We start from the raw sequence: 27914 nt of genomic DNA, 5'->3' as shown, positions 1-27914 counted from the left end.
CTTAGAATAAACAAGCTGATGCATCCACATGTAATCTGCACAATCAACAAGGCCTGTATGTAAGTACATTATATATAACATCGTATTAATTGCAAATAGAGCGGTTACACAGTATATAATAGACACTGTATAAATACAATGTATATATCGTAACATGTACATAGTAACGTGTGTATAATGTACACACACATAACATGTAACTGATCCATACAGTATCCACGGTCTCATGTACACACAAGCGCTTCACTGGAGCACACAGGCTGAAAAACAGGACTCTGGCTGTGAGCATCACGCCCTCTCAGGGGCGACAGCACACCCCGAACAAAGGTCCATGTGCACAGGGCACAACTACTCCGTGTCACAACCTTTTGGGGTGTCGAACATCTCTGGAGTTTCTGCCCCATTACGGGCACTGTGGGGGGCTCTGCAATGTGACAAAGACCCAGGAGAAAGGCCAGGGAAGCAGAGAAGGCATTCGTTTACACTGTGGTTTTGGGGTAACAGAGCCGGGCATCTCTGAGGCTTGCAGAGCCCCCCACAAGGAATTCCCACGGCCGGTGGGAACACACCCTAGACAAGCCACATTGTCACCACTGATCCAAGCTCCTCTCCTGTGAAGAACTGGGCAGACACGGGAAGCTGAGCTCCCCCGTGGCATCTGCTTATTACGGAATGTGTCAACTTCTAAAAGACGTATGTGGCAGAGAAGTCATTTCATCAAACTTCAAACCCAGTCCTCTGTGGAGCTACTTCAGGGACTAAATTAATGTACAGCAACCCTGGATCATTCTCGCACATCTTTGTCCCCAGCGAACGGTGACAACCATGACAATTCCTGCCCCGTGACAAGTCACGCAGAAGGGCACCCATCTCAGCCTGCACGAGGGCAGAAAGCCTCAGAAGAGGACTGACGGGAACAGGTGGAAGGCAGGGGAAAAGGAAGAGCATTCCAATTTCAGGCAGAGCTAAACGCACATGCCAGGCTCCTGGAATGTTCCAGAAGCTTCCCGGATGTCAGAATAACTGGTGCATACGGAAGGACTTCTCACAAGCGGACACAGGTTTCTGAACAGACAGGGACAGTGATCGGAAACAGCTCAAGTTAAACAATCACACAGTTAGTTTTTCTCTGGTGGGTACAGACCGCCACCCTCTCTGTGAAAATCTTTACCAGTTTGCCTCTTTCGCGGCTCTGGCAGCAGCCTAAACGGGCCAGGTTCCTCTGTTTGGGAGGGAAATAGACTCCTCGCGGGAAAGCGGACATGGGTCATGAACCGGCAGTGCAAAGGGGACACGGTCACTGCCCCTGGCGGGGCGCTGACGGGAGGTGACACAGAGTCCAGCAAGAACAGAGGTGACAACAGCCCCAAACAGTGCCTGCTGCATCCTCCAGAAACCTCCCAGGCGCAGGATGAGCAGGTCACCCCAGGCCCTCACCTTCCCATTTTCCAAAGACAGCTGCACAGGGCTCCCCACCCCACATGCTCCCCTTACCAGCCCTCTGATCAGTGGAAAGATCCGTGCCCCCTCCTCTAGAGCCTGGGTGGCCCCGGTACAGCCCCACCAACAGAGCACAGCGGACATGGTGCGGCACGACCAGGGCTGGGTCGTAAACATGCCTTCCTGCCCTGGAGCCTCAATCTTGGGATCCCAGCCACCAGGCCACCTGGAAGCCCAAGTAGCCTTCAGAGAGAAACAGCATGGGGAGGGAGCAGGGCCACAACCACAGCCCCGGCTGAACTCCCTGCCAGCCCACAGCCAGCACTCACCTGCCTGTCGTGTGTGTGCATCACCTTGAATGTGGATTTTCTGGTCCTCAGGTGGGCTGTCCTAGTGGAAGCCCTTTGGAGCAGAGGTGAATTGTCCCCTCGGGCCCCTGTGCACGTGAGCCGAATAAATAATTGCTATGGTACTACGTGTGGGGTGGTGTGCGGGGCAGTCATAGATGACTGATGCTGAAATGAACCTCCTCCTGCCACATCACCTCCTGTTCCACGTCCTCTTTGGACAGTTTTACATTGAGGCTCTTCCATCAAGGGACAGGATCTGCGTTCCCAGCTTGAATCTGGTCTGCTTAGTGCCATGAGTGTCATAAAGGACCCTAGGTAATCCCAAGAGAAGGTCCTGAAAAGTGATAGCGGACCTGTTGGTCCTTTAGGAGTGCTCAGTCTGCGAGCCCAGCTTCCATGCTGTGAGGAGGCCCAATGAGCAGGAAGCCACATGGAGAGGTCACACAGGGGCATTTCAGCCACCAGCCCGGCTGCGGGCCCAGCTGACAGCCAGCGCCACCTTCCAGATGCGTGAGTGAGCTGACTCTTTATCGAGTCATCTAATGGGGTAGCTGCTAGCCATGTGTGGCCCTTTGCATTGAAATTAACTAGAATTAAATTAAAAAATTGAGCTTCTGAGCTGCACTAACCCCATTCCAAGTACTCAAAGGCCACACGCCTATAGTTAACACCTGAAAGTTTTTCTTTCTGTGCTTATCTCCATGCAAGTATATATTGCGGTGTTTACAACATTATAATTATACTAACTATCTGATTCTGTGACCTCTTTCTCTCGCTTAAATATATTCTACTTTCCAGGCAATTTTCTTCTAATTTGAATGGACTTTCTAACCTGAGCTGAAGAAAACAGGATGAAAAAAAAAAATCAATGTTATTTATGCTCATTTGCTGGTTGGGAAATGTTGACATTATGGCCTCTTAGGTGAGGGGCACAGGATACAAATATACTGCCTGAAAATGTGTTATTAATGAGAGGATTTAAATAGGTTAAGCACGAGGAAGAATTGACAATATGCATCTCTAAAGGATGTTAGCTGTGAGGCTGGGCCAATTCTAACACAACACTTTGAACTTAATCAAGAATCATGAATTTAGCTGAGGGAAGCAAAAGACAGTCTATTTACAGCAAATGTTACCTCCAGGATCTCTTTATTGCAATTTAGGAAATTCTGGCTCTTCCCATAGGGTTTAGGTCCTGGCATTTGGGGATAGCGGGTGAGGGGCATCCATGCTTAGTGGTTCCTATGGATTGACTATTTGTCCCCCCCCCGCCCAGTTCTTATGTTGAAATCATGAATGAGAAGTTATTTGGAGATGGGGTCTTTGGAAAGAGATGAGGTCAGAGAGGTAGAAGCTTCATGAATGGGATGAGTGCCCTTATAAGAGCAGGAGTCCGTTTGCTCAGTCTCTCTCTGTCATGTGAGCACACACAGGAAGGCAGCCATCTGCAAATCAGGAGAAGGCTCTCCCCAAGAACCCAACCACACTGGCATCACAGGGCTCAACTTCCAGCCTCCCCAAGAACCCAACCACACTGGCATCACAGGGCTCAACTTCCAGCCTCCAGAACAGTGAGAAATCAGCTGCCCAGTCCATGGTATCTCTGCGATAGCAGCCTGAAGTGACAATGACAATGCCTCGGTAGGAGCACAAGGACTCAGTGCCCCTGTGCCTTGCATTCATGCACTCTAAGTGTGCACTGCATGGTGCTGTGGTCTGGTCCAGGGTTCTCCCAGGCCACCCTCAGATCCAGGGACTCACTAGAAGGGCTCAGAAACTAGGAAAGATATCATGCTCACAGTTACGGAGCAAAAGGACACAGGCTGGAATCAGCAAAGGGAAGAGGGGTGGGGATGGAGGGCAGCTGTGCAGGTAACAAGAACGTGTGACAACATGTGGGGAGCCCTGCCAACCAGGGACACTCACCCACAACTTGGTGTCCAGAATTCTTACTCATCAGCATACACTACCTGCATGGCTCAAGACCCCAGATAAACAAAGGCACTCGCATCAGCTGGGATGTGCTGACACCTTAGCACCTCCCAAGAGCCAGTCAAGGGCTAAACCTTTGATGTGCGGTTTGGACAACCTGGACATGCTGAGTTAACCCTTCACAGCCCAGGCTCCCTTTCACCAATGGTTACCTATTCATTAGACTCTGCTGTGCCACCTGTGCCTTGTTCTGAAGTTCCTTTTGGGACTGAGATGACAGAGAACAGTGTCCTATCTTGAATTCCCTCCTGCTCAGCTGCTTCTCTTATCTTGCTCTGGAATCTAGTTAAGAAACTAAGAAAGGGCTTATTTATGACAGATGGTCATGTTCTTCCTCACGTGTTGATGGTGAAAGGAGAGATGGATTCAAAGAGAATGCAGGTATGTATGATGAGAAAAGTCTTGGATTGTAATCACAGCATAATGTAGCTGTTCAGAACCTAATCAAACCAGAGAATTGGTACTGTTTTAGACTCCCTAGGTACTCGAATGGTTTAACACATACCAATGTAGGTTAATAATAACAATAATGAAATTTCAGCAAATGCGAAGGGAATTGTGATGGTGGTATCGGGGGATGTGGCTTTATGAGGATGTTATTATTTATAACTTTAGTATTATTGTAGCTCAAGTTATTATGAGGATCTCCATTAAAAACACTGTTTAATAACTGTCACAGATATCTTCTCTAGGTAACCTAAAGAATTTCATTTGACAAAAATCCTCAAAGCGAACAAAGACTCCTCTGACCCAGCACACTCCTTCCTAGACCACACACATGGACACATGGGGGGGGGGGGCTTAAGGAATTAAGCATTCAACATCAGACTTTTTTTTAAGGCATCTGCTAGACAAAACAAAACAAAACAAAACATATGAAAACATGATCAACCTCATTAGCAATCACAGAAATGCAAATTAAAACCACAGTTAACCAGGTTGGCAGCACTCACAAAGGCTGACTCTAGGAAACGCTGGTAAGAGAATCAGTAGGAATACTCATATACTGCCAAGATGATGACAGTAAGCTACACTGATCTTGGAAAGTGATCTGGCAATATCTGGTGTGTTAATGACACCCAAATTCTGCCAAAGAGGAACTTCAATCTCAGGCGCTGACCCTGGAGAACACTTTGTCTAGATATTCATGAGGACTTGTTTGGGAATGTTCACAGCAGCAATGCCAGTAGCATAAATGTCATCAGGAGACCAGGGGGTGGTCCCTGTGGGCATGCACCCTCTGCTTCCAACAGCACCTGTGACGGGAGTCTGATCAAGCCTCCTCCAGCAAGGCTGGGAGCTGTGGGGTGCTAACTGCCCCTAGCCCTCTAGAGCCACCTTTAAACAATGACTGGTGGAAGCTGCTCAGTAACTCCCTCCAGCTCCACCATCCCTCCAAGACCTGCTTCAGGCAGCCTCCCAAAGTCCCCCAGAGGGTGGATCCCCCAGGGGGCGTGGTGCTAAACTGCCTTCCTTTCCACAGTTTATCTGGAGATGGTCTGAAGAGGTCAAGGGATATTATTATTGAATATCTATTATCTATTATTATCATCATTTTTACCTTTCCCTCCAGGAATGTTGTAGGCTCCAGTCTTTGCCTCAAGGCTGGCCTTTGAGGGAAACCCAGGCTAAGACTTGGCTTGAAACAAGCCATTTTTGGGAAAGTTCCACAGTCTTTTATAAGTGCCCCAGCAGGCTTGCCATCCCTCCAGTGAGAGCAAGAGTGATGAACTGTCACTTTAGTTCACTCATTTCTCTCAGCTAACTCCCGGGACCCTCTTTTCTTTAGCTCATGGGAAGAAGAAGAGAAGGGCTTTGATCTCTGGGATATGTTCTCATCAGTTTCCCAACGGCTTGGCTAAGTCACTCACTGACTCTGTGCTGAAGAAAGTCTGTCCCCATAAAATGCCTCTGCTAAATCCCAGAAGCTCCTGCTGTCCTGACGACACAACTCATGCCAGAGGACAAAGAGAAACAGAAGTCCCTTCCCCACTCTCAGACTTTGTGATACGTTACAACCCATTGGAGTTGTTTCTAAACAAAATCACACAATCCTCCCCACTATTCTGTTCAAGGACTTTGTTATACACCTGTCTCCCGTCATCATCGCATTCTGGAAAGTCACACTATCCCACATACAGGGGAGGGGCTCGGCAACTGCCCTATATGGGGTTGATTGATTTTCAAATTAAAAATGTATAAAGCAGGTTACCTGCTGGGCACTTGAAGATGGACATTCTCAATACCATATTTGCAATGTGCTTCTTGGTAGTAAGGAGTAGGCAGATAAGTGATTAAATACGAACTAAAAACTATGCACTCACCCTAATTTTATTTACCATAGAAGCAAATCAAGGTAAAATTATTCTAGCTTGAACCTGGTCACTTTAACTAAAAACCTTATAAATCCCAATAAGGACTCTGAGCTCCCAAAATATATATATTTTTTTGTCTTTTTGCCATTTCTTTGGGCCGCTCCCGTGGCACATGGAGGTTCCCAGGCTAGGGGTCGAATCGGAGCTGTAGCCACAGGCCTACGCCAGAGCCACAGCAACGCGGGATCCGAGCCGCGTCTGCAACCTTCACCACAGCTCACGGCAACGCCGGATCGTTAACCCACTGAGCAAGGGCAGGGACCGAACCCGCCACCTCATGGTTCCTAGTCGGATTCGTCAACCACTGCGCCACGACGGGAACTCCTTTCTTTGTTTTTTAAATGTGTATGGTCACACTCACAGCACTTGGAAGTTCTGAGGCCAGGGACTGAACTTGAGCTGCAGCTGCAGCGATGCCTGATCCTTTAACCCACTGTGCTGGGGACTGAACCCACATATACTCAGTCATCTGAGCTGCTGCAACTGGATTCTTAACCCACTGTGCCACAGCAGGAACTCTGAGCTCCTGAAACTTTTCGTGAAGTTTAGTGATTTAGTATGGTTAAAAGCTGGGATGTTCCATATCTTTTTATGTGGCCTTCAATCTCTTCTGGAACAAGAAGGGTTAGAAAATGGGCTAACTATATAATTGTTTTTGGCCAGACTGGGAAAATGCTGAAATTGCAAAATGATGCTAAAATATAAATAATTTTTAAAATATTTATTTATTGGATGACAAATTTGTTTCATGATACTGGTAGAGCTATAAAGCAGTTCTTTTAAGTTATTTTAGGAATTCCCGTCATGGCTCAGTGGTTAATGACTCCAACTAGGAACCATGAGGTTGAGGGTTCGATCCCTGGCCTTGCTCAGTGGGTTAAGGATCCAGCATTGCCGTGAGTTGTGGTGTAGGTTGCAGACGCGGCTCGGATCCCACGTTGCTGTGGCTCTGGTGTAGGCCTGCGGCTACAGCTCCGATTCGACCCCTAGCCTGGGAACCTCCATGTGCCATGGCTGTGGCCCTAGAAAAGGAAAAAAGGCAAAAAAAAAAAAAAAAAGTTATTTTAAAAATAACTAAGATCTATGTGCATTAAAGGGAAAAGAATTTTAAATTCTTTTTTTTTTTTTTGTCTTTTGTCTTTTTTGTTGTTGTTGTTGTTGTTATTATTGTTGCTATTTCTTGGGCCGCTCCCGCGGCATATGGAGGTTCCCAGGCTAGGGGTTGAATCGGAGCTGTAGCCACCGGCCTACGCCAGAGCCACAGCAACGCGGGATCCGAGCCCTGTCTGCAACCTACACCACAGCTCACGGCAACGCCGGGTCGTTAACCCACTGAGCAAGGGCAGGGATCGAACCCACAACCTCATGGTTCCTAGTCGGATTCGTTAACCACTGCGCCACGACGGGAACTCCTTAAATTCTTTATATTAATTATCTAAACACTAGATAGTAACATGAGAAGAATAATTATCCTTGGTAGCTATTCGCATATTTCTTCAGGCTTTTTTGTTTGTTTGTTTGTTTTTTGCCTTTTTTTTTGTCTTTTTGTTGTTGTTGTTGGTTGTTATTGTTGTTGCTATTTCTTGGGCCGCTCCTGCGGCATATGGAGGTTCCCAGGCTAGGGGTCGAATCGGAGCTGTAGCCACCGGCCTATGCCAGAGCCACAGCAACGCGGGATCCGAGCCGCGTCTGCAACCTACACCACAGCTCACGGCAACGCCGGATCGTTAACCCACTGAGCAAGGGCAGGGACCGAACCCGCGACCTCATGGTTCCTAGTCGGATTAGTTAACCACTGCGCCACGACGGGAACTCCTCTTCAGGCTTTTTTTAAGCCACCTCTACTCCTAATACCATCTCATTGGTATTTTTCTGGAAAACAAAGTTTTTCAATGTTGTTACATTTTATTTTTCATAAAATTGCCTGCAATCTTCCTCAAAGTGGTTTTTATGATTAATGCATTTGAAATCACTGACACCTTCAATCAATCTTTCTCAGTCAATCATAATATTTTAAACTGCAAAAACATTTCTCTCCACAGGTGCCGAGGTATTTGCTAGGTTCAGAACAATTCTGATAAATGGTGGTGATTATCAACTTTATTTTGGTGTTTAAAAGTGTAAATATTTCAGCCCCCAATTTTATAGAGCCTGTCTTTTTTGCTTCCATTCAGAATACCTTCTGTTGACAAACATTTTTATGCATCAAAATTTTCGAAGGACGACTACTCTATTTATGACTCTCGAGTGTTTTACTAATCAAAGATGCTGGGAAATTTTAAGTACTGAGAATCAATTTATCAAATTAAAAATAAGAGCTCCATCAGAAGATTCTTTCTGCACGTCTAGATATTCCCAAACACAATTTTAGGATTTTAAAATTAAATCTTGTAAATGGCTTAAACTCACATCATTTATGTTGTTTATTTCTGCACTTACTTTCACGGGAACAAATTTCAATACCTTCCTGATTGCAGACTTTATTTTCAATAATTGCATTTTGCAAAGATCTTCAGGGGCTGAGGATCTTTTGCTACGCCATGATTACTTTAATTAAACATTTACAACTTATTTGGGAAAAAATGCGGCCCAAATTTGGAAGATTCATTTATGAAAAAGAAAAAAAAAAAAAAAAAAGCAAAACCCCCAAACCAAAAAAAAAAAAAACCTCCACTGCTACTGTTGCAGGATGCTTAAATGATATCGTTATCTCTAAAGGTGCAAACGTCTCTAAAATCTATTAATCTCTTAAGGAAAGAGAGAAAGCATCACGATTTTCTCTTCTAAATTTAGCATTAACATTATGTAAATAATTTTATAGTTCGGTTACTTCTGCATAAATAAAATAATTCTAAAGGATGAAAGGCAGAGTTTTTTCTATTCCTATTGGTAGAAGCTTGCTGTGTATTTGGCAACAATTATGTGGGCACCACAACCAGTTCCACGTTATGTTTTTGTTCCGTGGACTTTAATAATTTAGTAAGAAGGCTATTTTTACCTCGACATTGTTCCTTGTAAAATTTGTACTGCACGGTCACAGACAACCCCCCCCATCATTTTATCTGCAATGCTGAACTTTTCAACTGAATTTTCAGTAGCATTTCTAATACTTCTGGAGGGTTCACCTTCAAAGAGAGGAAGCTTCAAAGGCTTTAGTTTGACGATGCGAATTGGATAAAAAAGATCACACTGCTATTGGAAATAAGGGATTTTCTATTAGAAACATTTCGTGACGTTGATACAAAACTGGCATTGTGTAGCTGTTGGTGAAATTCCTCTGCTAATGACGTCAAAGCTTTAACAGCTGTTGCTTCACTTTTCAGCACGTGTGCAGCAAAACTGGGGAGTTAAAAAGGAGCACCATTCACTTAGAGGAACTGTCCTTTGATCTAAAGGACAACTCATGCTCCATGGGTGCCATACAGAGGTACCTCCCTTAGCTGCACGTACGACGCGGTCATCTTTGAGCACAGCCTTCTTAAAATGATGATTTTCTTTTCTTTTCTTTTTAGGGCCACACCTACAGCACATGGAAGTCCAGGCGAGGGGTCAAATGGGAGCTGTCGCTGCAGGTCTACACCACAGCCACAGCAACACGGGAACTGAGCTGCGTCTGTAACCTATGCCACAGATCACAACAGTGTCAGATCCTTAACTGGTGAGCAAGGCCAGGGATCCAACCTGCATCCTCATGGATACTAGTCAGCTGTGCTACTCCTCTGGCCCCAAGGATGGGTGGAAATGTCCAGCGGCATTTTGGGTCATTTATGTCTGTCAACCATTTCATGGAGACACGGAAATTCAGTCCTCAGTTTTTATTCAGCACGCACGTTTGCTGTTCATTTCCAATTTATTACTACTAAGAGTTTCTTGCCAAATAAAAAGGCAATACCCAACCATAACGTCCCTAACTAGTTGTTGACTTATTTCACGCCATAAATGTCTGCCCTGCTCCAGCAAGTGTCCAGACGGTTCTGACACAATCGCCAGCATCCTCTCTCCCTACCCCCCACGTATGTTCCACATGTACCTACATGCATGTACCTGCCGTTTCTCGCCAGCCTCGCCAACCTGGTAGTTCATACGTTTTGCCGGTCAGAGCACAGGCAGCTACACTGCACGTCCCCCTCACCTCCAAAACCAGGAGGAGTGAGGGGTGTCCAGCCTCTCCTGACTTCTCTCCACTGATCAGCCAGCCAGCTTTGCTTTATCCAGGGTCTCCTACAAGCTGTCCTCAAGAGACAGGTATCGGTGTGTGTTGGAAACGTGGGGAAACGATGGATGATTTCAGACCGGCTTTCAGACTTAGCTCATCTGTTGCACATACGTCTAACACGCTGCCAGATGAGATGAGGGCAGCAGTTCCAGGGACACAAGCAGTGCTGTGCCTCTGGCCTTATTCTAATGCCACCTTTGAAACTGAGCAGGGTCTTATGGGGTTCTTGGGCACAAAAGCCTTTTCCTGTCCCCGGTTTCTTGTTTTGAGGATATAGGCTTTATTCAGCCTCCAGGATCTCCGCTGAGCTCCGAAGGGCAGGTTCCAACAGCCGCTGATCAGGGGAGGGAGGGGAGGCAGAGACCAGGGAGGAGCCGTCCAGAAACAACAGTGCAGCCTGGGGGCAGGTCCCCCGGTTCAGCCTCAGGGGACACACAGAACAGTATCCTCGAGCGCTTCTGCAGAACCAAAGCCCCCACCCAATGGGAGATGTGAACAACTTAACGAAGCCGCCTTCTTCCAGAAAGAAGTCACACTGCCACAACCGCGAGGACCACCAGGACCAGCCTGGGGGCGCCTGACACCAGCTTTGAAGAACGCAAGCGTGCATCAGCCCGATCCTTCTCTGTGGCGGCCTTCCCTCTCCTGCTCCTGGACCCCCTCCTCCTCGCCCCTAGGGCAGGGCACAGCCTTCAGGGCCTAAGCCTGGCAAAGCAATAAGGCTCTTCTCTCCTCCTTCACCCCAAACTCTGTCTCCGCATTTCTGTTTGGGACCAGCGGACAGAGGCTGCGTTTAGGCAATAGCATGATGACTCTGTGCTGTCAGAAATGACCCATCTGGACGGCGGCGGACCTGGACGACAAGCACAGGCGGTACCACGTCAGGCAAATCACGAAGTTTGGTCACCCTAGTGCGGACAGAGCAAGAGTTAGGCTGATATGTACACGTGATAAACAGAAAAGCGATAGATGCCAGGTGGACGGATGACAGATAATGAAAGCCAGTTCCTCTGCCGAGCGTAGGAGGAGCCTCTTTATCCAAAATACGATTCCCTTTCTGGTCCCACACCTGTTCCCCTCTAGACTGAGAAACACCCCAAAAAAGGGGGAAACTGAAATCCAGGACCCTGTGGGGCCTCCCTGGCAGAGGGTGGCCACTTCAGGCTGAGCACAAGCACGCGGACCCTGGACGGGCTGCTAACTGAGACGCCTGTTACCTCCCCGCCAACCCACCAGAGGAGGGGCACACACCCGGCACCCCACCCCGCCTCCACCCCAAATTCTGCCTATAAAAACCTCTTCCCTGAAACCTTCGGGGATCTCAGGTCTTTTGAGCAAGAGCCACCTGCTCCCCTCGTCTAGCCCTTGCCAGAAATCTTTCTCTGCTCCAAATTTTGATATTTTGATTTGTTTACTCTCCTTGTGCAACAGACCCATGAACTTGGGTTTGGCAACAATAATAGATGATCTAAAGGTCAATGGATAGCTAAATAGGTGGTAGATGGCAGGTGGATGTGGGATAGACGGTAGGTAAACAGATGATAACACGCAGATGATAAATACATGATACACAGATGATAGTTAAGCGATAGATGACAGGCAGACAGATGATGGACGATAGACTGACTGATCAATGGACAGTTTTGCCATCAATGCAACTGACAATTTAATTAATTTTAGAGCCAACTGCACTCAAGTTGACTGCTAACATTAGGTGAATTCACTGCCTTGTAAGATGCTAAGCGTAGTGGGGTCTGACCGGGTACGGGGGAGGCTTCTACTCTGGGAACTGAGCATTGACCTCGGTTTTTGCTTCTTTAATTTCTTTCTTTTTGCTTGTTAGGGCCGCACCCAGGGCATATGGAGGTTCCCAGGCTAGGGGTCGAATCGGAGCTGCAGCTGCCGGCCTGCACCACGGCCACAGCAATGCCAGCTCAGAGCTGCGTCTGCAACCTACACCACAGCTCACGGCAATGCGGGATCCTGAGCCCACTGAGCGAGGCCAGGGATCAATCCTGCCTCCTCATGGACACTGGTCAGGTTTGTTAACCGCTGAGCCACGACAGGAACTCCCTCCTTATTTCTGAAATGAGGATAACAAACACTCTGGCTCATCACACAAAGGTGTGATATTGGAGAAGACGGTCCTGTGAGCAGGCTTTGAAACCATGAACTAAAAGCATCCTCTTTTCTCTGGTGTAAAACTCAGTCATTTCAAACTGCCTCCACGCTTCCACCAGCTCTATCAGGGACAAAAATTATGTCATTTCTTAGTCTGGTGAGATAAGAGACACGGGGTGGTGATGATGGTTTGTATTCTCATACAGATTCTCCTTCCTTCCAACTAAAAGATATCGCCCATTGTGTTTGATTTTTAATTAAAAATATTTATCAAAGTATTGTGCGTGTAGTTTAAACATCAAACCGTATCACAAGGCTTATAAAGCCCATCCATCCTCGCATCCCCAAGTCCTTCTCCTCACAGGAAACTGCTTTTACCTTTTTCATTGTGGCAAAATAGATGCAACATAAAATTTCTCATTTTAACCATTTCTAAGTGAACGGTTCTGCATCGTTAAATACACTCACAGTGTTGGGCAGCCACCACCACCATTCATCTCCAGAACTTGTCACCTCCGTAAACTAAAACCCCATCCCCATGAAACGCTAACTCCTCATCCCCTCCCCCAGCCCCTGGCGCCCACTCTTCTATTTCTGTTTCTGTGACTCCCCCTGGGACCTCACACAAGGGCGATCTTGTAAGATGTGTCTTTTGGGTCTGACTTATTTCACTGAGCAGCCTGTCCTCAAGGCTCATCCCTGTCACAGCTGGTGTCAGAACCGCCATGCTTTTTTCTGGCTGAGTAATATTCCATTTAGGTATAAATTTATGTGTAAATGGAACATACCACTTATAGAATACCACACAGAAAATGTGGAGACCACTTTTTGGCGTGTCCATTCCCGTGGCAATGGTAGTTGGACGGTTTCGACCTGCTGTCTGTTGTGAGTAATACTGCTTTGAACATTTAGGCTCAGGACCAAGGGCTACATTTGAAACAGTTCATGTGAACCCACCCAGCCCCTGACCAGCAAGGGAGCTATTCTTCAAATCTTGACAGAATCCGATGCTTGGAGGCCACAGCTCTGCTCTTTTCGGCTGCCTCTGTAGGAAAACTTCATAATAGGGAGCCAAGCCACACGTGGCAAATTAATCCCCTTCGTGAGATCAGCCGGGTCAGGGAGCGTGAACCTGAGGGGAAGCTTTCATCGCTTCAGATGAAAAGGAGACTCTACAGGCCACTGGCTCCTCGTTCAGGGGTTAGAACCCCACCCCCAAGGTCAGATCCCAAAAGAAGCTGTCAAGACTCTGCGACCCCCTTCCACCTGCCGGGAGAGGGGGGAGGACCTGGAAAGGTGACGCAGTGCTGCTGTCAGGGCGACCACCGGGGACCCCAGGCTGAGCGCGCCGTCACGGAGCCACGTTACCCGACACGGTGAATGAAGGCGCCGCCAATCTGGAGCCTCCGGGGCACGAGGGACCCCCGACTGCTGACTGTTCTGCTCCCTCCCCCAGGAAGTCTTACAAGTCGTGTGCCCACAAACAGCCCTTCCGTGGACTGAGTTATTACTACGACTTTAAATTGGTGTAGAGTTGATTAACAGAACTGAGTTAGTTGGAGGTGTAAGCACGGCCATTTAGTTACAAATATACACACTTTCTCAGAGTCTCTCCCCTTGTAGGGCCTTACAAAACACTGAGTGGAGTTCCCTGTGCTGTAAGCCGGTGCCTGCGGGTTGTCTATTTGACTGTCATGAGTTTGCATTTCCCAGCAAACGAGGTGAGCCACCAGGCCGACCCTGCTTTTCTTGTCTGAACACTGTTTTGGGGAGACGGGCAGGATGAGCTGGTGACGGGGGAGCAGGCGGGCGACCTCGCCTGGGAGGACATCTGGAGGACCATGCTGGCTGCAGACCAGGGGCTCAAAAGATGTCGCCAGCCCTGCCCTTTGCTCTCGGGATTCTGGCAGCTGTCAGGGCCATGGCACCACCCACTTCCCCAGAGAAGCCTCCGGGGCGGTGGTCACACCCTGTGTATGTCCAAGAAGAGACCCCCTCGTGGATGAGCCGGAGAAAACGGACTTGGCAAGGCCAGGGAAGCTCGAAGGCTCTGGAGACGCAGAGGGGGTCTTGAGCAGGGCCTGGAACATCTGAGAAGATGACATCAGGGGTCTTCAGTGGAGGGTGCAGGTGGAGAAGGGCCAGGCTGCAGGGCCCGTGGGCACGGAGGGCGCACTTACCCCCACGACGAGGGCAGAGCGTCTCCAGCCCCTGCCGCAGGGCCCCTGGAGCCACGGCCACTCTGGGCTGAACAAGTGGGAGACTTGTTCCTAGAAGCTTCCTTGGCCGCTGGCCTCACGGCAGCACCATCCCGCTGCATCTCCCAAGGCTTCTCTCTGCCGTCACTGCTTTCTCCTCTGTGGTCCATGTCCTAGACGTCGCTTCCCCGGGGCTGGGGGCCTGGGTCTCTTTTCTTTTGGCTCCAGTTGTGGGGTCAGCCCCGAGGTGTCCCACAGAAAAGACGAGATCCGAGGTGAAATTAATGTGGGGGGAAGAGTTACAAAGCGTAATGCAGGCTTCGCCTGCAGCCCTCCTCCTGTGCTGCAAACCCCAAAGCCCCCCTGGAGCAGTCTGCAAGGAAGCAGCTGGTAAAAGGTACACTGTTCCCACTGTCCCTTCTTCTCACCCATTTGGCTGAGCTTCAGTATCTCAGATGTGAAGCTCGGATGTGGAAACAAAATGGAACTTTGTTTCCCATGGTTGGTCTCGTGTTCCTCATAAGGCGCCCCCTGGTGGATGGAGGGGTGGGAGGGAGACCCACGTTTGTGCAGCCAGCCTCTGCTTGCCCCCCAAAGGCCGCCTTCCAGGCAAACATTGAAGCCCCAGCATTCCTGCTCCCCGGGGAGGCAGCTGTGGGTCCAGGGCCTCTGTGTCTTCAGGGCACAGGGTTGGAGAGGGGGGCTGCTCTGCCCTTTGAGGGCTTGCTGGCTGCTACCCGCTGAGAAGTGGGGCGCCAGCCCAGGCATTCGGCTGGCATCGGAAGCTCACTCCTAGTGGGATAACGTGTGGTCTGTTTGGTTTTCCCCAGGAAGTTTGGCCACGACAGGTCCCACCTGGTGGTATGGGTGCTGAGGACCCTAGAATATGGCTGAGACCCCCCCACCCGCCAGATGTTGGATCCCAACAGTATCTTCCTCTGGCACTGCCTGCTTTAACATCAACTCATCCCACCCAGGACACAGGAGTGCTCAGCCGGGCACAGCACGTGCTCAGGAGACAACTGTGTATCTGTCAAAACGCCTTCCACATCCTTGCCCCACTATGCCCATCAAACCCAAACTCGAACACTGAGAACGCTGCCCAATCCTGGTGTGACCTCCCTATTCAGAGACCACCCCCCCACCCACCACCCCATATAGACCACTGGCGACATGGAGTGGGCTGAGTGATGGCCCCAAAGATACATCCACGCCCTGCCTGCCCCCTGGCACATGGAACCGTGACCTCATTGGGGAAAAACGCCTGTAGGCGTGATTAAGGCTCTTGAGATGAGGAGACCGTCCTGGGTTATCGTGCAGGCCGCAGTCCAGTGACAGGTGTCCTTATAAGAGACACAGAGACATAGGCGGAGGCAGAGGCGGCGGCGTGATGGTGCGGCCACAAGCCAAGGAGCACCTGCAGCCACCAGAAGCTGGGAGAGGCAGGGAATGGATCCTTCCTGAGGTCCTGTGGTGGGAACGTGGTCCTACCAGCACTTGACCTTGGACCTCTGGCCTCCAGAACCACGAGAGAAGACACTTCTGTTGTTTCACGCTGCTCAGTATGTGGTGGTTTGTTACAGCAGCCACAGGTTCCAGAAGCCTGGACGTCAACAGCATCCACGCCAACCCTTGATTCCTTCCTCCGAGACACCACTGCGACCCCGACGAGCTGGGGTCATACTCAACGGCTGGGTTAAGGCACGCAGCTCCGCCTGGGCCATGGGTAAGCTGTCTTCTGGGGAGGTGACTAACTTTCTGCTCTCATCTCAGACTCTTTTTCTGCACCACCAGGTGGTAATGTCTCCCCAGAAACTACAAAGAGCAGATCCAGCAGTGGCGTAAAGATGTGTCTCTCTCTCTCCCGAGCAAGTATGAGGGTAGGGCCACTCGGAGGTAATCCCCTCCTCCAAGCACTCTCTCCTTGGGCTACGGTGCATCTGCTCTGTGGCATCCTGGTCCAGAAAACTGATGAATCGATTCACTGGTTCACTCTTTATGCATTTATTCGATTTTGTTTTGTTTACATAATATTTTTCCCAAGACCCCAGGGAAACAATAGTACAGAAAACCAGTTGATGGCATGTTGCGTGGAAGATACCGATAAAATAGATTAAGTGGGAAGGAAACACACATCTCAAGTGTGTGTTACTGATGCTTGATGCTCTGCCACTGTATTAGGACTGATGCTTTATCCGGGATGCAGCCAGTGCGTGCTACGAGCATCCGCGCCAAACAACAGAACAATTACCGCGTGCTTAAAAATACATGGAAAAGGAAGAAAAACCACATTCACTAACCCTCAACATGGATGCGATTATACTCAGATTTGTGAAGATCAGCACGGCACCCACACAACCCAGACTTTACCTGACAGCCCTGACTCCGAGCAGTCGGTCGTCAGGTGAGATCCTGGTGTTATGATTTGGGCACTGAGCTACACGAACAAGCCTGGTTAACCACGAAAACGACCCGCTCATCTATTCAAGAAACATCTGCGTGACACAGGTGGAAAGGCACGGATGTTGGGCTGAGATACCACACTGGCTGTGACCTTGGGCCAGTTGCTTCTCACTCGGAATCCGTTTCCTCACCTGTGAAGTAAGAATGGGTAACCAGTGGGGAGGAAACGGGGTCCTCTGAGTTTGGGGTGACATGGTGAAGAATTTACCATGTTCCTCTTCTTCCCCTGTTAGTTCCTGAGTGTCGTCACGTGTGATTCCAGGCCCATGGGGGGGGGGGGCAAGGGACATCAAATCGAACCATTTTTTTAAAAATTTTATTACTCATTTTTTAGCCTTCTGATCAACTTTATTCAGAGTAGTTGTTGGCTTGGTCTAGCGCATAGCTTTTATCCTTGTAATGGCCTTTTACCATCATTACAGGATGGCTTCTTCTCCCCTTCCTCTCCCCCGTCCTTTTTCTGGAAGATTTTCAGTCTTGACTATTAGTCTTCTGATACTTTGTGATATCTTTTTTTTGTTTTTATCTTTTTTGACTTTTCTAGGGCTGCTCCTGCGGCATATGGAGGTTCCCAGGCTAGGGGTCGAATCGGAGCTGTAGCTGCCAGCCTACGCCAGAGCCACAGCTACACGGGATCCGAGCTGCGTCTGAAACCTACACCACAGCTCACGGCAACGCCGGATCGTTAACCCACTGAGCAAGGGCAGGGACCGAACCCGCAACCTCATGGTTCCTAGTCGGGTTCGTTAACCACTGTGCCACAACGGGAACTCCTGAACCATTGAATTTTAAGTCCGACAGAACTAAGGCCTAGATAGGAGACAGATGTGGTGCAGGTATGGTGAGGTCAGCATCCAAAGGTCATGGCATTCCGGAGGATATAACCTTCCCTGAATCTGTGGAGGAAAAGGCAATCGGAAGGAGAGCGGACGTTTGGGGATGCGGGTCCGACGTCTGCTCCTGCATCCCCACCAGGTGAACAGCAGGTTGCAGCGAGTGGGGGAGGGGAGGGCGGGCCTGCGCGGGGAGCCCAGCAAGGCAGCGTCAGCGGGTGGAGAAAGAAAGCGGTCCCGTTATCTGTCGCACCTCACTAAGACCCTCCCCGGGGCACGGAGCCTTGGACTTTGGACACTGTCTTTTCAAAGAGCTGGCCACGTAAAACAAACACAACTGGTCACGGGAGTCAGGAAAACCGGGTTTCGAACTCTATCTGCAGTAGCGAGACAGGGCACCGTGCTGCCTTGTGGGACTCAGGGCTGCAGAAGACACGGCTGCTTCCATCAGGATCTGCCTCTCGGATCCCTCGCCCGGGGAGCCGGCTGCTCTGTCTCAAGCAGCCCTTTGGAGGCGCCCGCCCGGGGCGGAGCTGAGGCCTCCTGCCAATAGCCGTGTCCAGGAGCCGGGAAGTCCAAGTTCCAGCCCCGTCATGCCCCCAGACAACGTCAGCCCCTGCGGACAACTTGGCTGCATCTGACGAGAGACCCAAGCCAGAGTCCCTGCCAGGGTGCTGGTCCTCAGGACACTGTGTGGGGGCATCAACATCAGTACCTGATGCTTAAAGCTGCAAGGCCTGGGGGCCATTTGATGCCTGGCCAAGGACAGACACTATGCCATCTCTCCCGGGTACTGCGGGGTAACCTTGGGCAGCTTGCTTCCTGTTTTTCACCTGTATGAATGCCCTCTCACGCCCCCTTGGCTCTTCCAGACGTTCCTGCAAGGGGGGCTCATACCCACCAGCAGCTCCCCAGCTCCTGCCTGAGGCCGCGCTCTGGGTCAGGGGCATCCCTGGCCCAGGCACAAAAGCCAGGCTGGAAGCACCTAGGAGTTGACACACCAGGGAAGCAGCAAGTGGCTCAGGGGACAAAGAGCCCAGTTCCCTTGAACCGAGTACACGGAATACACTGCAGGCTAACACGTCTCCTTCCGACCACATTGGGATCAAGCTTCAGTCAAGTCTCGTGACTCGGGGCAGTTACATTCCACGAGGTCGCCGTGAACACAGCATTAGTGAGTATGGAACCGTTTCTCGGGGGAAAGAGAGGGTCAGGCTCCTGGGAGCCCCTGGGCACAGCTTTCTTGCCAACCAATCAATGTATTCCTTTGCTTTGTGCGTCTGTGTGTAGGACGCCCTATTCAGTGATGCTGTGGATTCCCTAACGGGGAGCTCACGCCCCTCGGCGCTACCACGCGCTCCCAGCTACAGCTCACGGGACACGTTTCCTCCGTGGGGGCGTCACGGCCTGAACTCGGGGTCACCAGCCAGCCCTTCAGCATCAGGCTCAGGCCACGTGAAACTGCAAAACTGCCCACAGAAAGCAGGGCGCCGTGAACGAGGCGCATGGGCTGTGGACAGCACGGCTGCGTGCGGTGTGAACACAGAAGGCAGCGCGTCCCCTCGTCCAGCCGCCGCTGGAAACGTGTCACCAAGCGACCGGGGTGGGCTGAACTGTGTCCCCACCAACGCTAACCCCCAGAACCTCGGAGTGCGGCTGCTTGGTGATGAGGTCTCTAAAGAGGTGACCGAGTTAACAGGAGGTCACTCGAGGGGCCCTAACCCAACACGACCTGTAGGAAGAAGAGGCGAGGCTCTTTGCGGAGGAAGGAGCCCGCGAAGACACACGGGAGGGGAGGCACCTGTGCGCCAGCGAGGGGGCCGCAGAGACACGAGCCCGGCCACGCGCTGACCCCGGCTTCCAGCCTCCAGACCCGGAGACGGGGGTCCCGCCGTCTCAGCCCCTCGTCCACAGCACTTGCGGCGGCAGCGGTGCGGGCAACTGCGCAGTGACTCGGCTCTGCTGCTGTGCCTGGGATCCCAACGGCCGTGGCCGCGAACATGCCGTGGGCTGGTCTTCGGTGTCGCGTTCACCTTGGCAGGCAGGCAAATGCCCAAATGCTGCACCCGGGATGCAGGGGACAGCAGGCTGTCACCAAGGTCAGCCTGCACAAGCAAATATCCAGATTCTGACAGAATCGCGGCCCCACCTGCAGAGAACAGGCCCTGGATCTCAGAGGTGCCAGCGGGTAAAACAGACCAGGGAGCAAAATTTCTCACTGAGAACCCAGATCTGCCTGTGGCCTGTGGGCCGAGTTTTTCTCAACTCGGTTACATCTCAAATACCTTCCACAAACTCCACGGACACCCGTTGTGGGCACTAAACACACGTAAGGGGCCAGCAGCTCCTGGAAGCACGTAGGGTGACTGCAGGCTGCCCGGGCTTCCTCAGCTGCCTCGCCATGTGGACAGGAGCCTGGTGACAGCAAAGCAGCGGTGCTGTCACCATGTTACACCAGGCTCCATCAGAACCAGACTCCACCGACCACAGGCAGCGGGATGCGGGGCTTGTTCTCTGCCAGCAGTGGCCCCCGACTCACGCTGACACCTCTGCCTTCTTCACAGGCAGCGCCTCGGATCACTGGCTGGGCCTTGAAAGAGGCTGGAAAGGGTGGGCAGGACTTGTCACCAGTCCCCGGGAAGTCAGAGTTTTAACTAGAGAAACAACCCCTGTGCCTGTCAGCAGCTTGGCTCCCCACATACCACCCTCCTTGTGATCTTGTAGCAACTGTGTACCTGCTGTCCTTGCTGGCAGCCCTGCCAACCGTACCCCAAGCATTGTGTATCAGTTTCACGTCTGTAATCTTGTCTGCTCAGCTTCTTAGGCAGAAGCTCTGTCTGCTGGGGAAAGGGGGGGGGGGCTGCTCGCACAGGAAAACCTTGGGACCCCCAAGTCCGTGCTGCATATGAGCTCCCCAGCACAAAGGCCTGGCGCTCGGACTCTGGAGACAACACCTCCGAGCCCGCACGGGTGCTGGATAAACCTGGCCAACCTGCATCTCCGGGCGCTGCTTGTCTCTCTGCTGCCACGGTTTCTGCGACACCCATACTGACCTCACGAGCCTCCTGCTGGAAAGCCGGGGAGGTGGTCCAGGCAGAACCCTCCCTCGACGAAAACTGGCCAGCACCCATGTGCTCGAAGGGAGGGGCCTCCTCCCTTACCCCTGCCGACACCTCTCCACCCCGATTTTGGACGTCACCCCATCACTCAGGATGCTTAATGGACGACTGTGTGTTTCAGCGAAGCTCAGGAAGTCTCATCCATTTAGCAAGGGTCTTTTTTTTTTTTTTTTTTTAAATAATCATGACGAGCAATTCTTGTTTCAAAATCACTGAGTTCCAAAAACCTTAAATATACGTATTTTAAAACCAAACCTTTTTCCTCTTTAAAGCCAACAGACAGCTTTTTGAATAGAGAATACATTTACATGGTGCAAAATGTGGAAGCTACAAAACAGGACGTGTGGAGAGCGTCCTTCCACCCCTGCTCGTGCTGCCTCGCTCTCTGCTCCAGGCGCGGCTGATCTCACCCGTCACGGCACATGGGGACAGTCGCTCTCTGTGGATGCAGGACCACGGATGTGCAGGGCTGACCACACAAGGCCATTTCATACGAGGGCCTTCAACACGTGTCCCGGAACTGATGCCCTGTGGATACCGAGGGACAAGCGTACATCCTTCCAGACATACGTTCTTACATGCAACCAACGAGGTGTATGTTCATATGTACACATATGTGCACACACAGACACACATGTGCACACAGCGGTAGGCAGCGTGGGTGAGTGGCACTGAGAACATGCTGCTGGGACCTGGTGGGAAGGCGGCCCTGGTGACCGGGCGGCAGGAAGCTTAGCCACATGGTTGCTGTGGCAACGAGGAAACCAGGAAATGCGTGTCGTGAAAGCATGGGTCGGGCTAAGGGTTCAGGCAAAATGGCCCAAGTGTCCACAAGCTTCTTTGCCCTAAATTTCCTCTTCTCTGAGATACCTCTGCATATTCTTTGTCCTTTCAAGATTCTTGTTCTGGTGTCTTATGAGGGGAACTCGGACCTTTGCGATACGCACTGCAAATACGTTTCTAAGTCTGTCATTTGTCTCACGTGTCTGCTTAAGGGAGGAAGGCCACACAGAAGATATTATTACTGTTATTATGTGATCAAATTTTTTTTTTTCCCCTGAGAGCTTCTGATTTTGTATCATAGATACAGAGCTCCCCAATCCAAGGCTACTTTTTAAACCTATTATTTTTTATTACCTTTGTGATTTCCTGTTCAAGAATAATTTAAATAAGAGTTCCCGTCGGCGCTCAGCGGAAACGAATCTGACTAGCATCCATGAGGAGGCGGGTTCGATCCCTGGCCTTGCTCAGTGGGTTAAGGATCCAGGGTGGCCATGGGCTGTGATGCAGGTCACAGACACAGCTCGCATCTGGCATGTCTGTGGCTGTGGGAACCTCCATATGCTGCAGGTGCAGCCCCAAAAAGATGAATAAATAATAATTTACATCTTTGTCCCAATTTATTTACTATTTTTGTGGATGTGCGAATGGCTACGCAGTTGTTCTAAAGCCGTTGACCGAGATGCCAACTGGGTCATAAAGGAAATGCTCATAAATGTTGGGCGTCTGTTTCTGGACTTTTTACTCCGTTTCATTGATGTTTTCGGTCTGTTTACGTGTGAGTACTACTGTTTTAGGGAAGGTGGGTTTAAAATACATTTTAGTATCTGGTAGGACTGGTCTTGCCTTCTTTTCAGATGCTCCTTTTTTTTTTTTTTTTTTGTCTTTTTGCCATTTCTTGGGCCGCTCCCATGGCATATGGAGGCTCCCAGGCTAGGGGTCTAATTGGAGCTGCAGCCACCGGCCTACACCACAGTCACAGCCACGCGGGATCCAAGCCACGTCTGCAACCTACATCACAGCTCACGTCAATGCCGGATCCTTAACCCATGGAGCAAGGGCAGGGATCGAACCTGCAACCTCATGGTTCCTAGTCGGATTCGTTAACCACTGAGCCACGACAGGAACTCCCAGATGTTCCTGTTTTGACCTGTTTTTCCACATCGGCCTGACATCAGCTGTGTGTGAACATGCACCCCCTCTCCGTACTGTTAGTGGGGTTATGTGAGATTTACGCACTAATTTGGAAGAACGGGCATCTTATGTTGATCTTCTGATGCAGGAATGTGATGTATTTTCTCCTTTACGTGAGGCTTACTTTGTGCCCCTCAGGAACATATGAGAGTTTTCTTCATAAGGACCTTGCATATTTTATTCTGAGGTATTTTATCTTTGTTGTGGATGTTACTGCTTTTTTTTTTTAGGTTATTACTTCTGTTATATATTCTAATTAGTTGTTTTATATGGTAAGCCATTTTTTTTATATATTAATACACTTTTTTTTTTGGCCTGCAGTTTTTAGTTGGTTTTTTTATTTTTTATTTTTTTGCTTTTGGGGGCCGCATCCGCAGCACGTGGAGGTTCCCAGGCTGGGGTCCAATCGGACTTAGAGCCGCCAGCGTTCGCCACAGCTCACAGCAACACCAGATCCTTAACCCACTGAGTGAGGCCAGGGATCGAACCTGTGTCCTTATGGATACTAGTTAGATTCATTGCCTGAGCCATGATGGGAGCTCCTGGGGCTGCAGTTTTTTTTACAAGGCCAAAGCGCCAATCACCGGATGCCACTTCCTGATGGGCGCGTGTCACGGCCCATGGACGTCCCCGGTCACATGCTGGAGGTTTATTCTGCTCTCTTGATGTGTCGTGTTCTCCTCATTCTTCATCTTGCTCGTCATTCTGCATGTTTGAAGAGACAGGCTGCCCCGCGCCCCCGCGGTCTTACGGACTGGCTGTGCCTGGAAAGACATTCACCCGTCAGCCTGGTGGGGAGCTGGGTCTTCGCTCCTCACTGCCCAGGTGTCCAGTCTTGTCTTTTGGTGGTCGGGGAGCTTGAAACCCCTCGCTCCGCCTGGTGTCTGACCGCCAGTCCCACGGGAGCCCCGTACGGGGCCAGGCAGAAACTGCCCCTCAGGCACCCTGGCCGGCCACTGCTGCTCCAGTGACTGCGACTGTCTCTCCTCCATCTGCCTTGTCACTTGTGGAGTGACTCAGGCCACCAAGGCAGGCTTGACCACTACAAAGTGTTAAACGGCTTTTCATGGTGCCCCTTCATGTGGCCGTCGCCCTCAGCCAGGGCTTAAAAGACAGCCAGAGCAGACCATTCACTGTTCAAAGGAGCATACTGAACTCTGAGTTTCAAGTACAAATTAAATAGGAGGATGAAAAGAAACAAGGAGACGTCAAATTTGTCTCTAGATGACACTCAGCAGCCCTTCATGAGAGCCACAAATTGCAGCCATTGTATCTAAAACGGTGCCCTGACGTGGCCTTCTTTTAAAAACTAGTGTCATAAAGAGCGAAGCAATGCCACTCCCTGACTGGACGGCCCATCTTCCGGGAAGAGTCTACCTGTCTGTCTCTGCAGTGTCCTCTTTGTCAGGCAATGCTAGCCGGCAGCACTTGAAGCCACTTCTCTCCTTTTTTATCGAAGTATAGTTGATTTACAATGTTAATTTCTGCTGAACAGCGAAGCCATTCAGTTATATATACATAAAAGCTTTTTTTCCCCTCTGCATTTCAGGGCTGCACCTGTGGCATATGGAAGTTCCAGGCTAGGGGCTGAATCAGAGCTACCGCTGCCGGCCTACACCACAGCCACAGCAACGGGGGGTCCAAGCCACATCTGCAACCTACACCACAGCTCACGGCCATGCTGGATCCTTAATCCTCTGTGCAAGGCCAGGGACTAAACCTGCAACCTCATGGATACTAGTCAGGTTCGTAACCTGCTGAGCCACAACGGGAACTCCCCACATACATTCTTTTTTCATCTTTTCACTTAAAAGCACAAAACACTGTTTACAAAACAGTTGATTATTGTGGAATTCAAGATTCAAGCATTTCAAACCTCTAGTCAACTTCTGTCCATTCTTAAGATGTGAAGGGTAGTGGAATTGCATTTTTTTTTTTTGGTCTTGTCTTTTTGCCTTTTCTAGGGCTGCTCCAGGGGCATATGGAGGTTCCCAGGCTAGGGGTCCCATTGGAGCTGTAGCCACTGGCCTACACCACAGCCACAGCAACGCCAGATCCAAGCCACATCTGCAACCTACACCACTGTTCACGGCAACGCCAGATCCTTAACCCACTGAGCAAGGCCAGGGATCGAACCCACAACCTAACGGTTCCTAGTCGAATTCGTTAACCACTGAGCCACAACAGGAACTCCTGGAATTGCACTTTAGATTTCAGTATTTTGACAAATCTTAAATTCTAAGTAAACGAATCAAGCTTTTTGTACAGAGTTTATTGGAAAACCCAACCTATTTCCCCATCTTTGATGAAGCACATCTTTATATAATAAACTGTGTTCCATATACACTGACCTAAATGAAACGTTTCGGCCGCAAGTCTTTTCTTAGGCATTTGCCGGGCGTGCAGAGTTCCCCGCTCTGCTCTCCGTGGCTGAGAGCCCGTGACTTCCTGCATTTCCCCCAAGACTCCGCTCTGCCGGCTGCTCATCTTGCTGAGCCGCCTCCCAACCCTTCAGCTCCCACGTGTGGCAGGTCCACTCCTGAGAAGAAACCCCTCGTTGCCAAGTACTCAGAGCGGCTCTGCTTCTCTGACCAAACCCTGGCAGAGGCACCGAGAAAAAGTCGGGAAAAGATGACAACCCTTGCAATGTCCCCCTGGCGATGTGAAGTCTGGGGAAGGGGCTTGGGACTGACACGATGTCCAGAAACTCTCAGGTAAATACGTCACTAAATGTGACTCTGTTTGTATTCCTTTAGATGACATTTCAAAAACCCAAACCCCAAACCGACAACCCCTCAGACCCCCACGAAGCCATATTTAGAGGAAAATGTGGCCAATGAACTTGTAATTTAAGGACCTGGCACAGTGGCCCCACAGAGACTCTGAGGTCAGCTGACATTTTCTGCTTCAGCCTTTTGTGTGCGTCTTCCTGTGATTTTAGAAAGCCTTTCCCTGTCCCACCCTTAATGCAAAGGAGGCTTTTGGATTCCAGGTAAAATCTGGCTATTTTTGAAATCCTATCCTGGGAGCGAGCCCTTACCTTTGGCTGGGCATGTAATTGAAAGGTTTTGACCGCTAGCCAGCAGTCAGGACCTGATCTGCCTTTTTAATGGGACACATGCAGTGCCTGTATGTGTGTTTCCTCATTTGAATTAATTAACACCTTTGATGCATTAGGCATTTTCCCAGTAAAATCTTGATTTCTGACCCCTCCAAAAACAAGGAGAAGATGCAGCATTATGGGTCCTCAAACCCGCCTGCTAACAGGTAGGAGAGGCCGAGCCACAGCTGCACCCCCCCGCCTCTGCCCCTGGGCAGTTAGCTGCAGTCCCCGCCAACCCCTACTGTCCCGACCTGAGCCTGCCACTGGCGTTTATTCTACCTGCCAGGCTCCCTGGTGGGTCTGTGCCTGAGTCCTGCCCTGGACACCTGCCTAGGCACTGACCCTGGACACAGCGACCTGTAAACCGCTCATCTCGGCCCCAGGGTCCCTCAACGCCCAGCCTGGGAGCTTGTCTGACACTTACTGCTGCTACAGGGGCTGCAGGGTGCTGAGACTTGCATTTCGGTCAACTGACATTTTTTGCCTTGTTTCTGTCGGGGAGATTTCAGCTCCCTTACAAGCTTTTTATCCTCCTGGTGGTTTCCCCCAACTCTCTGCTGACTTTCAGAGCCTGTCCGTCTGGACGACGTTCTCTGCTTTCGTGAGTCTCAGTGTGTCCTCATCAGGCTCAGCCCCAAATCGAGTCAGGTCTGGAGGGGCCAGCTCCGTAGAAGGTTGCGATTTCATTGATTACGATACTGATTTCATGTCAAACTGTGCTTCCACGACTTCAAAGTCTCTCTGGAATCATTTTCAGGTGTTTGTTTGGCTTTTTGCCTTTTCTAGGGCCGCTCCTGTGGCACATGGAGGTTCCCAAGGCTAGGGGTCGAATCGGAGCTGTAGCCGCCGGTCTACACCACAGCCACACCAACACCAGATCCAAGCCACGTCTGTGACTTACACCACAGCTCACGGCAACGCCGGATCCTTAACCCACAGAGTGAGGCCAGGGATCGAACCCGCAACTTCATGGTTCCTAGTCGGATTCGTTAAGCACTGAGCCACAATGGGAACTCCCATTTTCAGTTTTTACATCACATTTTCCCATAGGATTTTAGAAGCAACTGCTAGTCTGGTTGCAATGGGTTGCAAGCCCACAATTCTGGCTCCATTTCTTTTTTTTTCTTTTGAGGCCACACCTGTAACATATGGAAGTTCTCAGGTTCGGGGGTAGAATCACAGCTACAGTGGGGAGTTCCCATCATGGTTCAGCATAAGCGAATCTGACTAGCATCTGTGAAGACACAGGTTCAATCCCTGGCCTCACTCAGTGGGTTCAGGATCCGGCGTTGCTGTGAGCTGTGATGTAGGTCGCAGATGCGGCTCGGATCCCGCATTGCTGTGGCTGTGGTGCAGGCCGGCAGCTGTAGCTCAGACTGGACCCCTAGCCTGGGAACCTCCATATGCCTCGGGTGCAGCCCTATAAAGACAAAAAAAAAAAAAAAAAGAAGAAGAAGAAGAAAGAAAGAGCGAGCAGCAGCTGCCAGCCTACACCACAGCAACGCCAGATTTGAACTGTGTCTGTGACCTATACCACAGCTCACAGCAATGCCAGATCCTTAACCTGTTGAGCGAAGCCAGGGATTGAACCTGTACCCTCACAGAGAACACTGGGTCCTTAACCCTCTAAACCACAATGGGAACTCCTGGCTCCATTTCTCCGTGTACCTTCCCCGAACATCCCAATTTCCAGCCAGACTGAATGGCAGCAGGTGCATGGACACGGCACA

The 27914-nt window shown here is 50.4% G+C and overlaps 1 long non-coding RNA gene across 1 annotated transcript in view; it reads right to left on the bottom strand.

The window, feature by feature from the left end:
* Nucleotides 1–27914, bottom strand: part of LOC102158292 (uncharacterized) — a 150254-nt gene that overhangs the window by 47450 nt on the left and 74890 nt on the right. The window lies entirely within an intron of this gene.

This window comes from Sus scrofa, chromosome 3 (assembly GCF_054392235.1).
Source record: "Sus scrofa isolate SSC_HxYL_T2T_F1_AM1 chromosome 3, Sscrofa_HxYL_maternal_Yorkshire_Landrace_v2.0, whole genome shotgun sequence".
NCBI lineage: Eukaryota > Metazoa > Chordata > Mammalia > Artiodactyla > Suidae > Sus > Sus scrofa.
The sequence above is the reverse complement of the archived record's forward strand: the minus strand, read 5'-3'. Positions and strand labels throughout refer to the sequence as shown.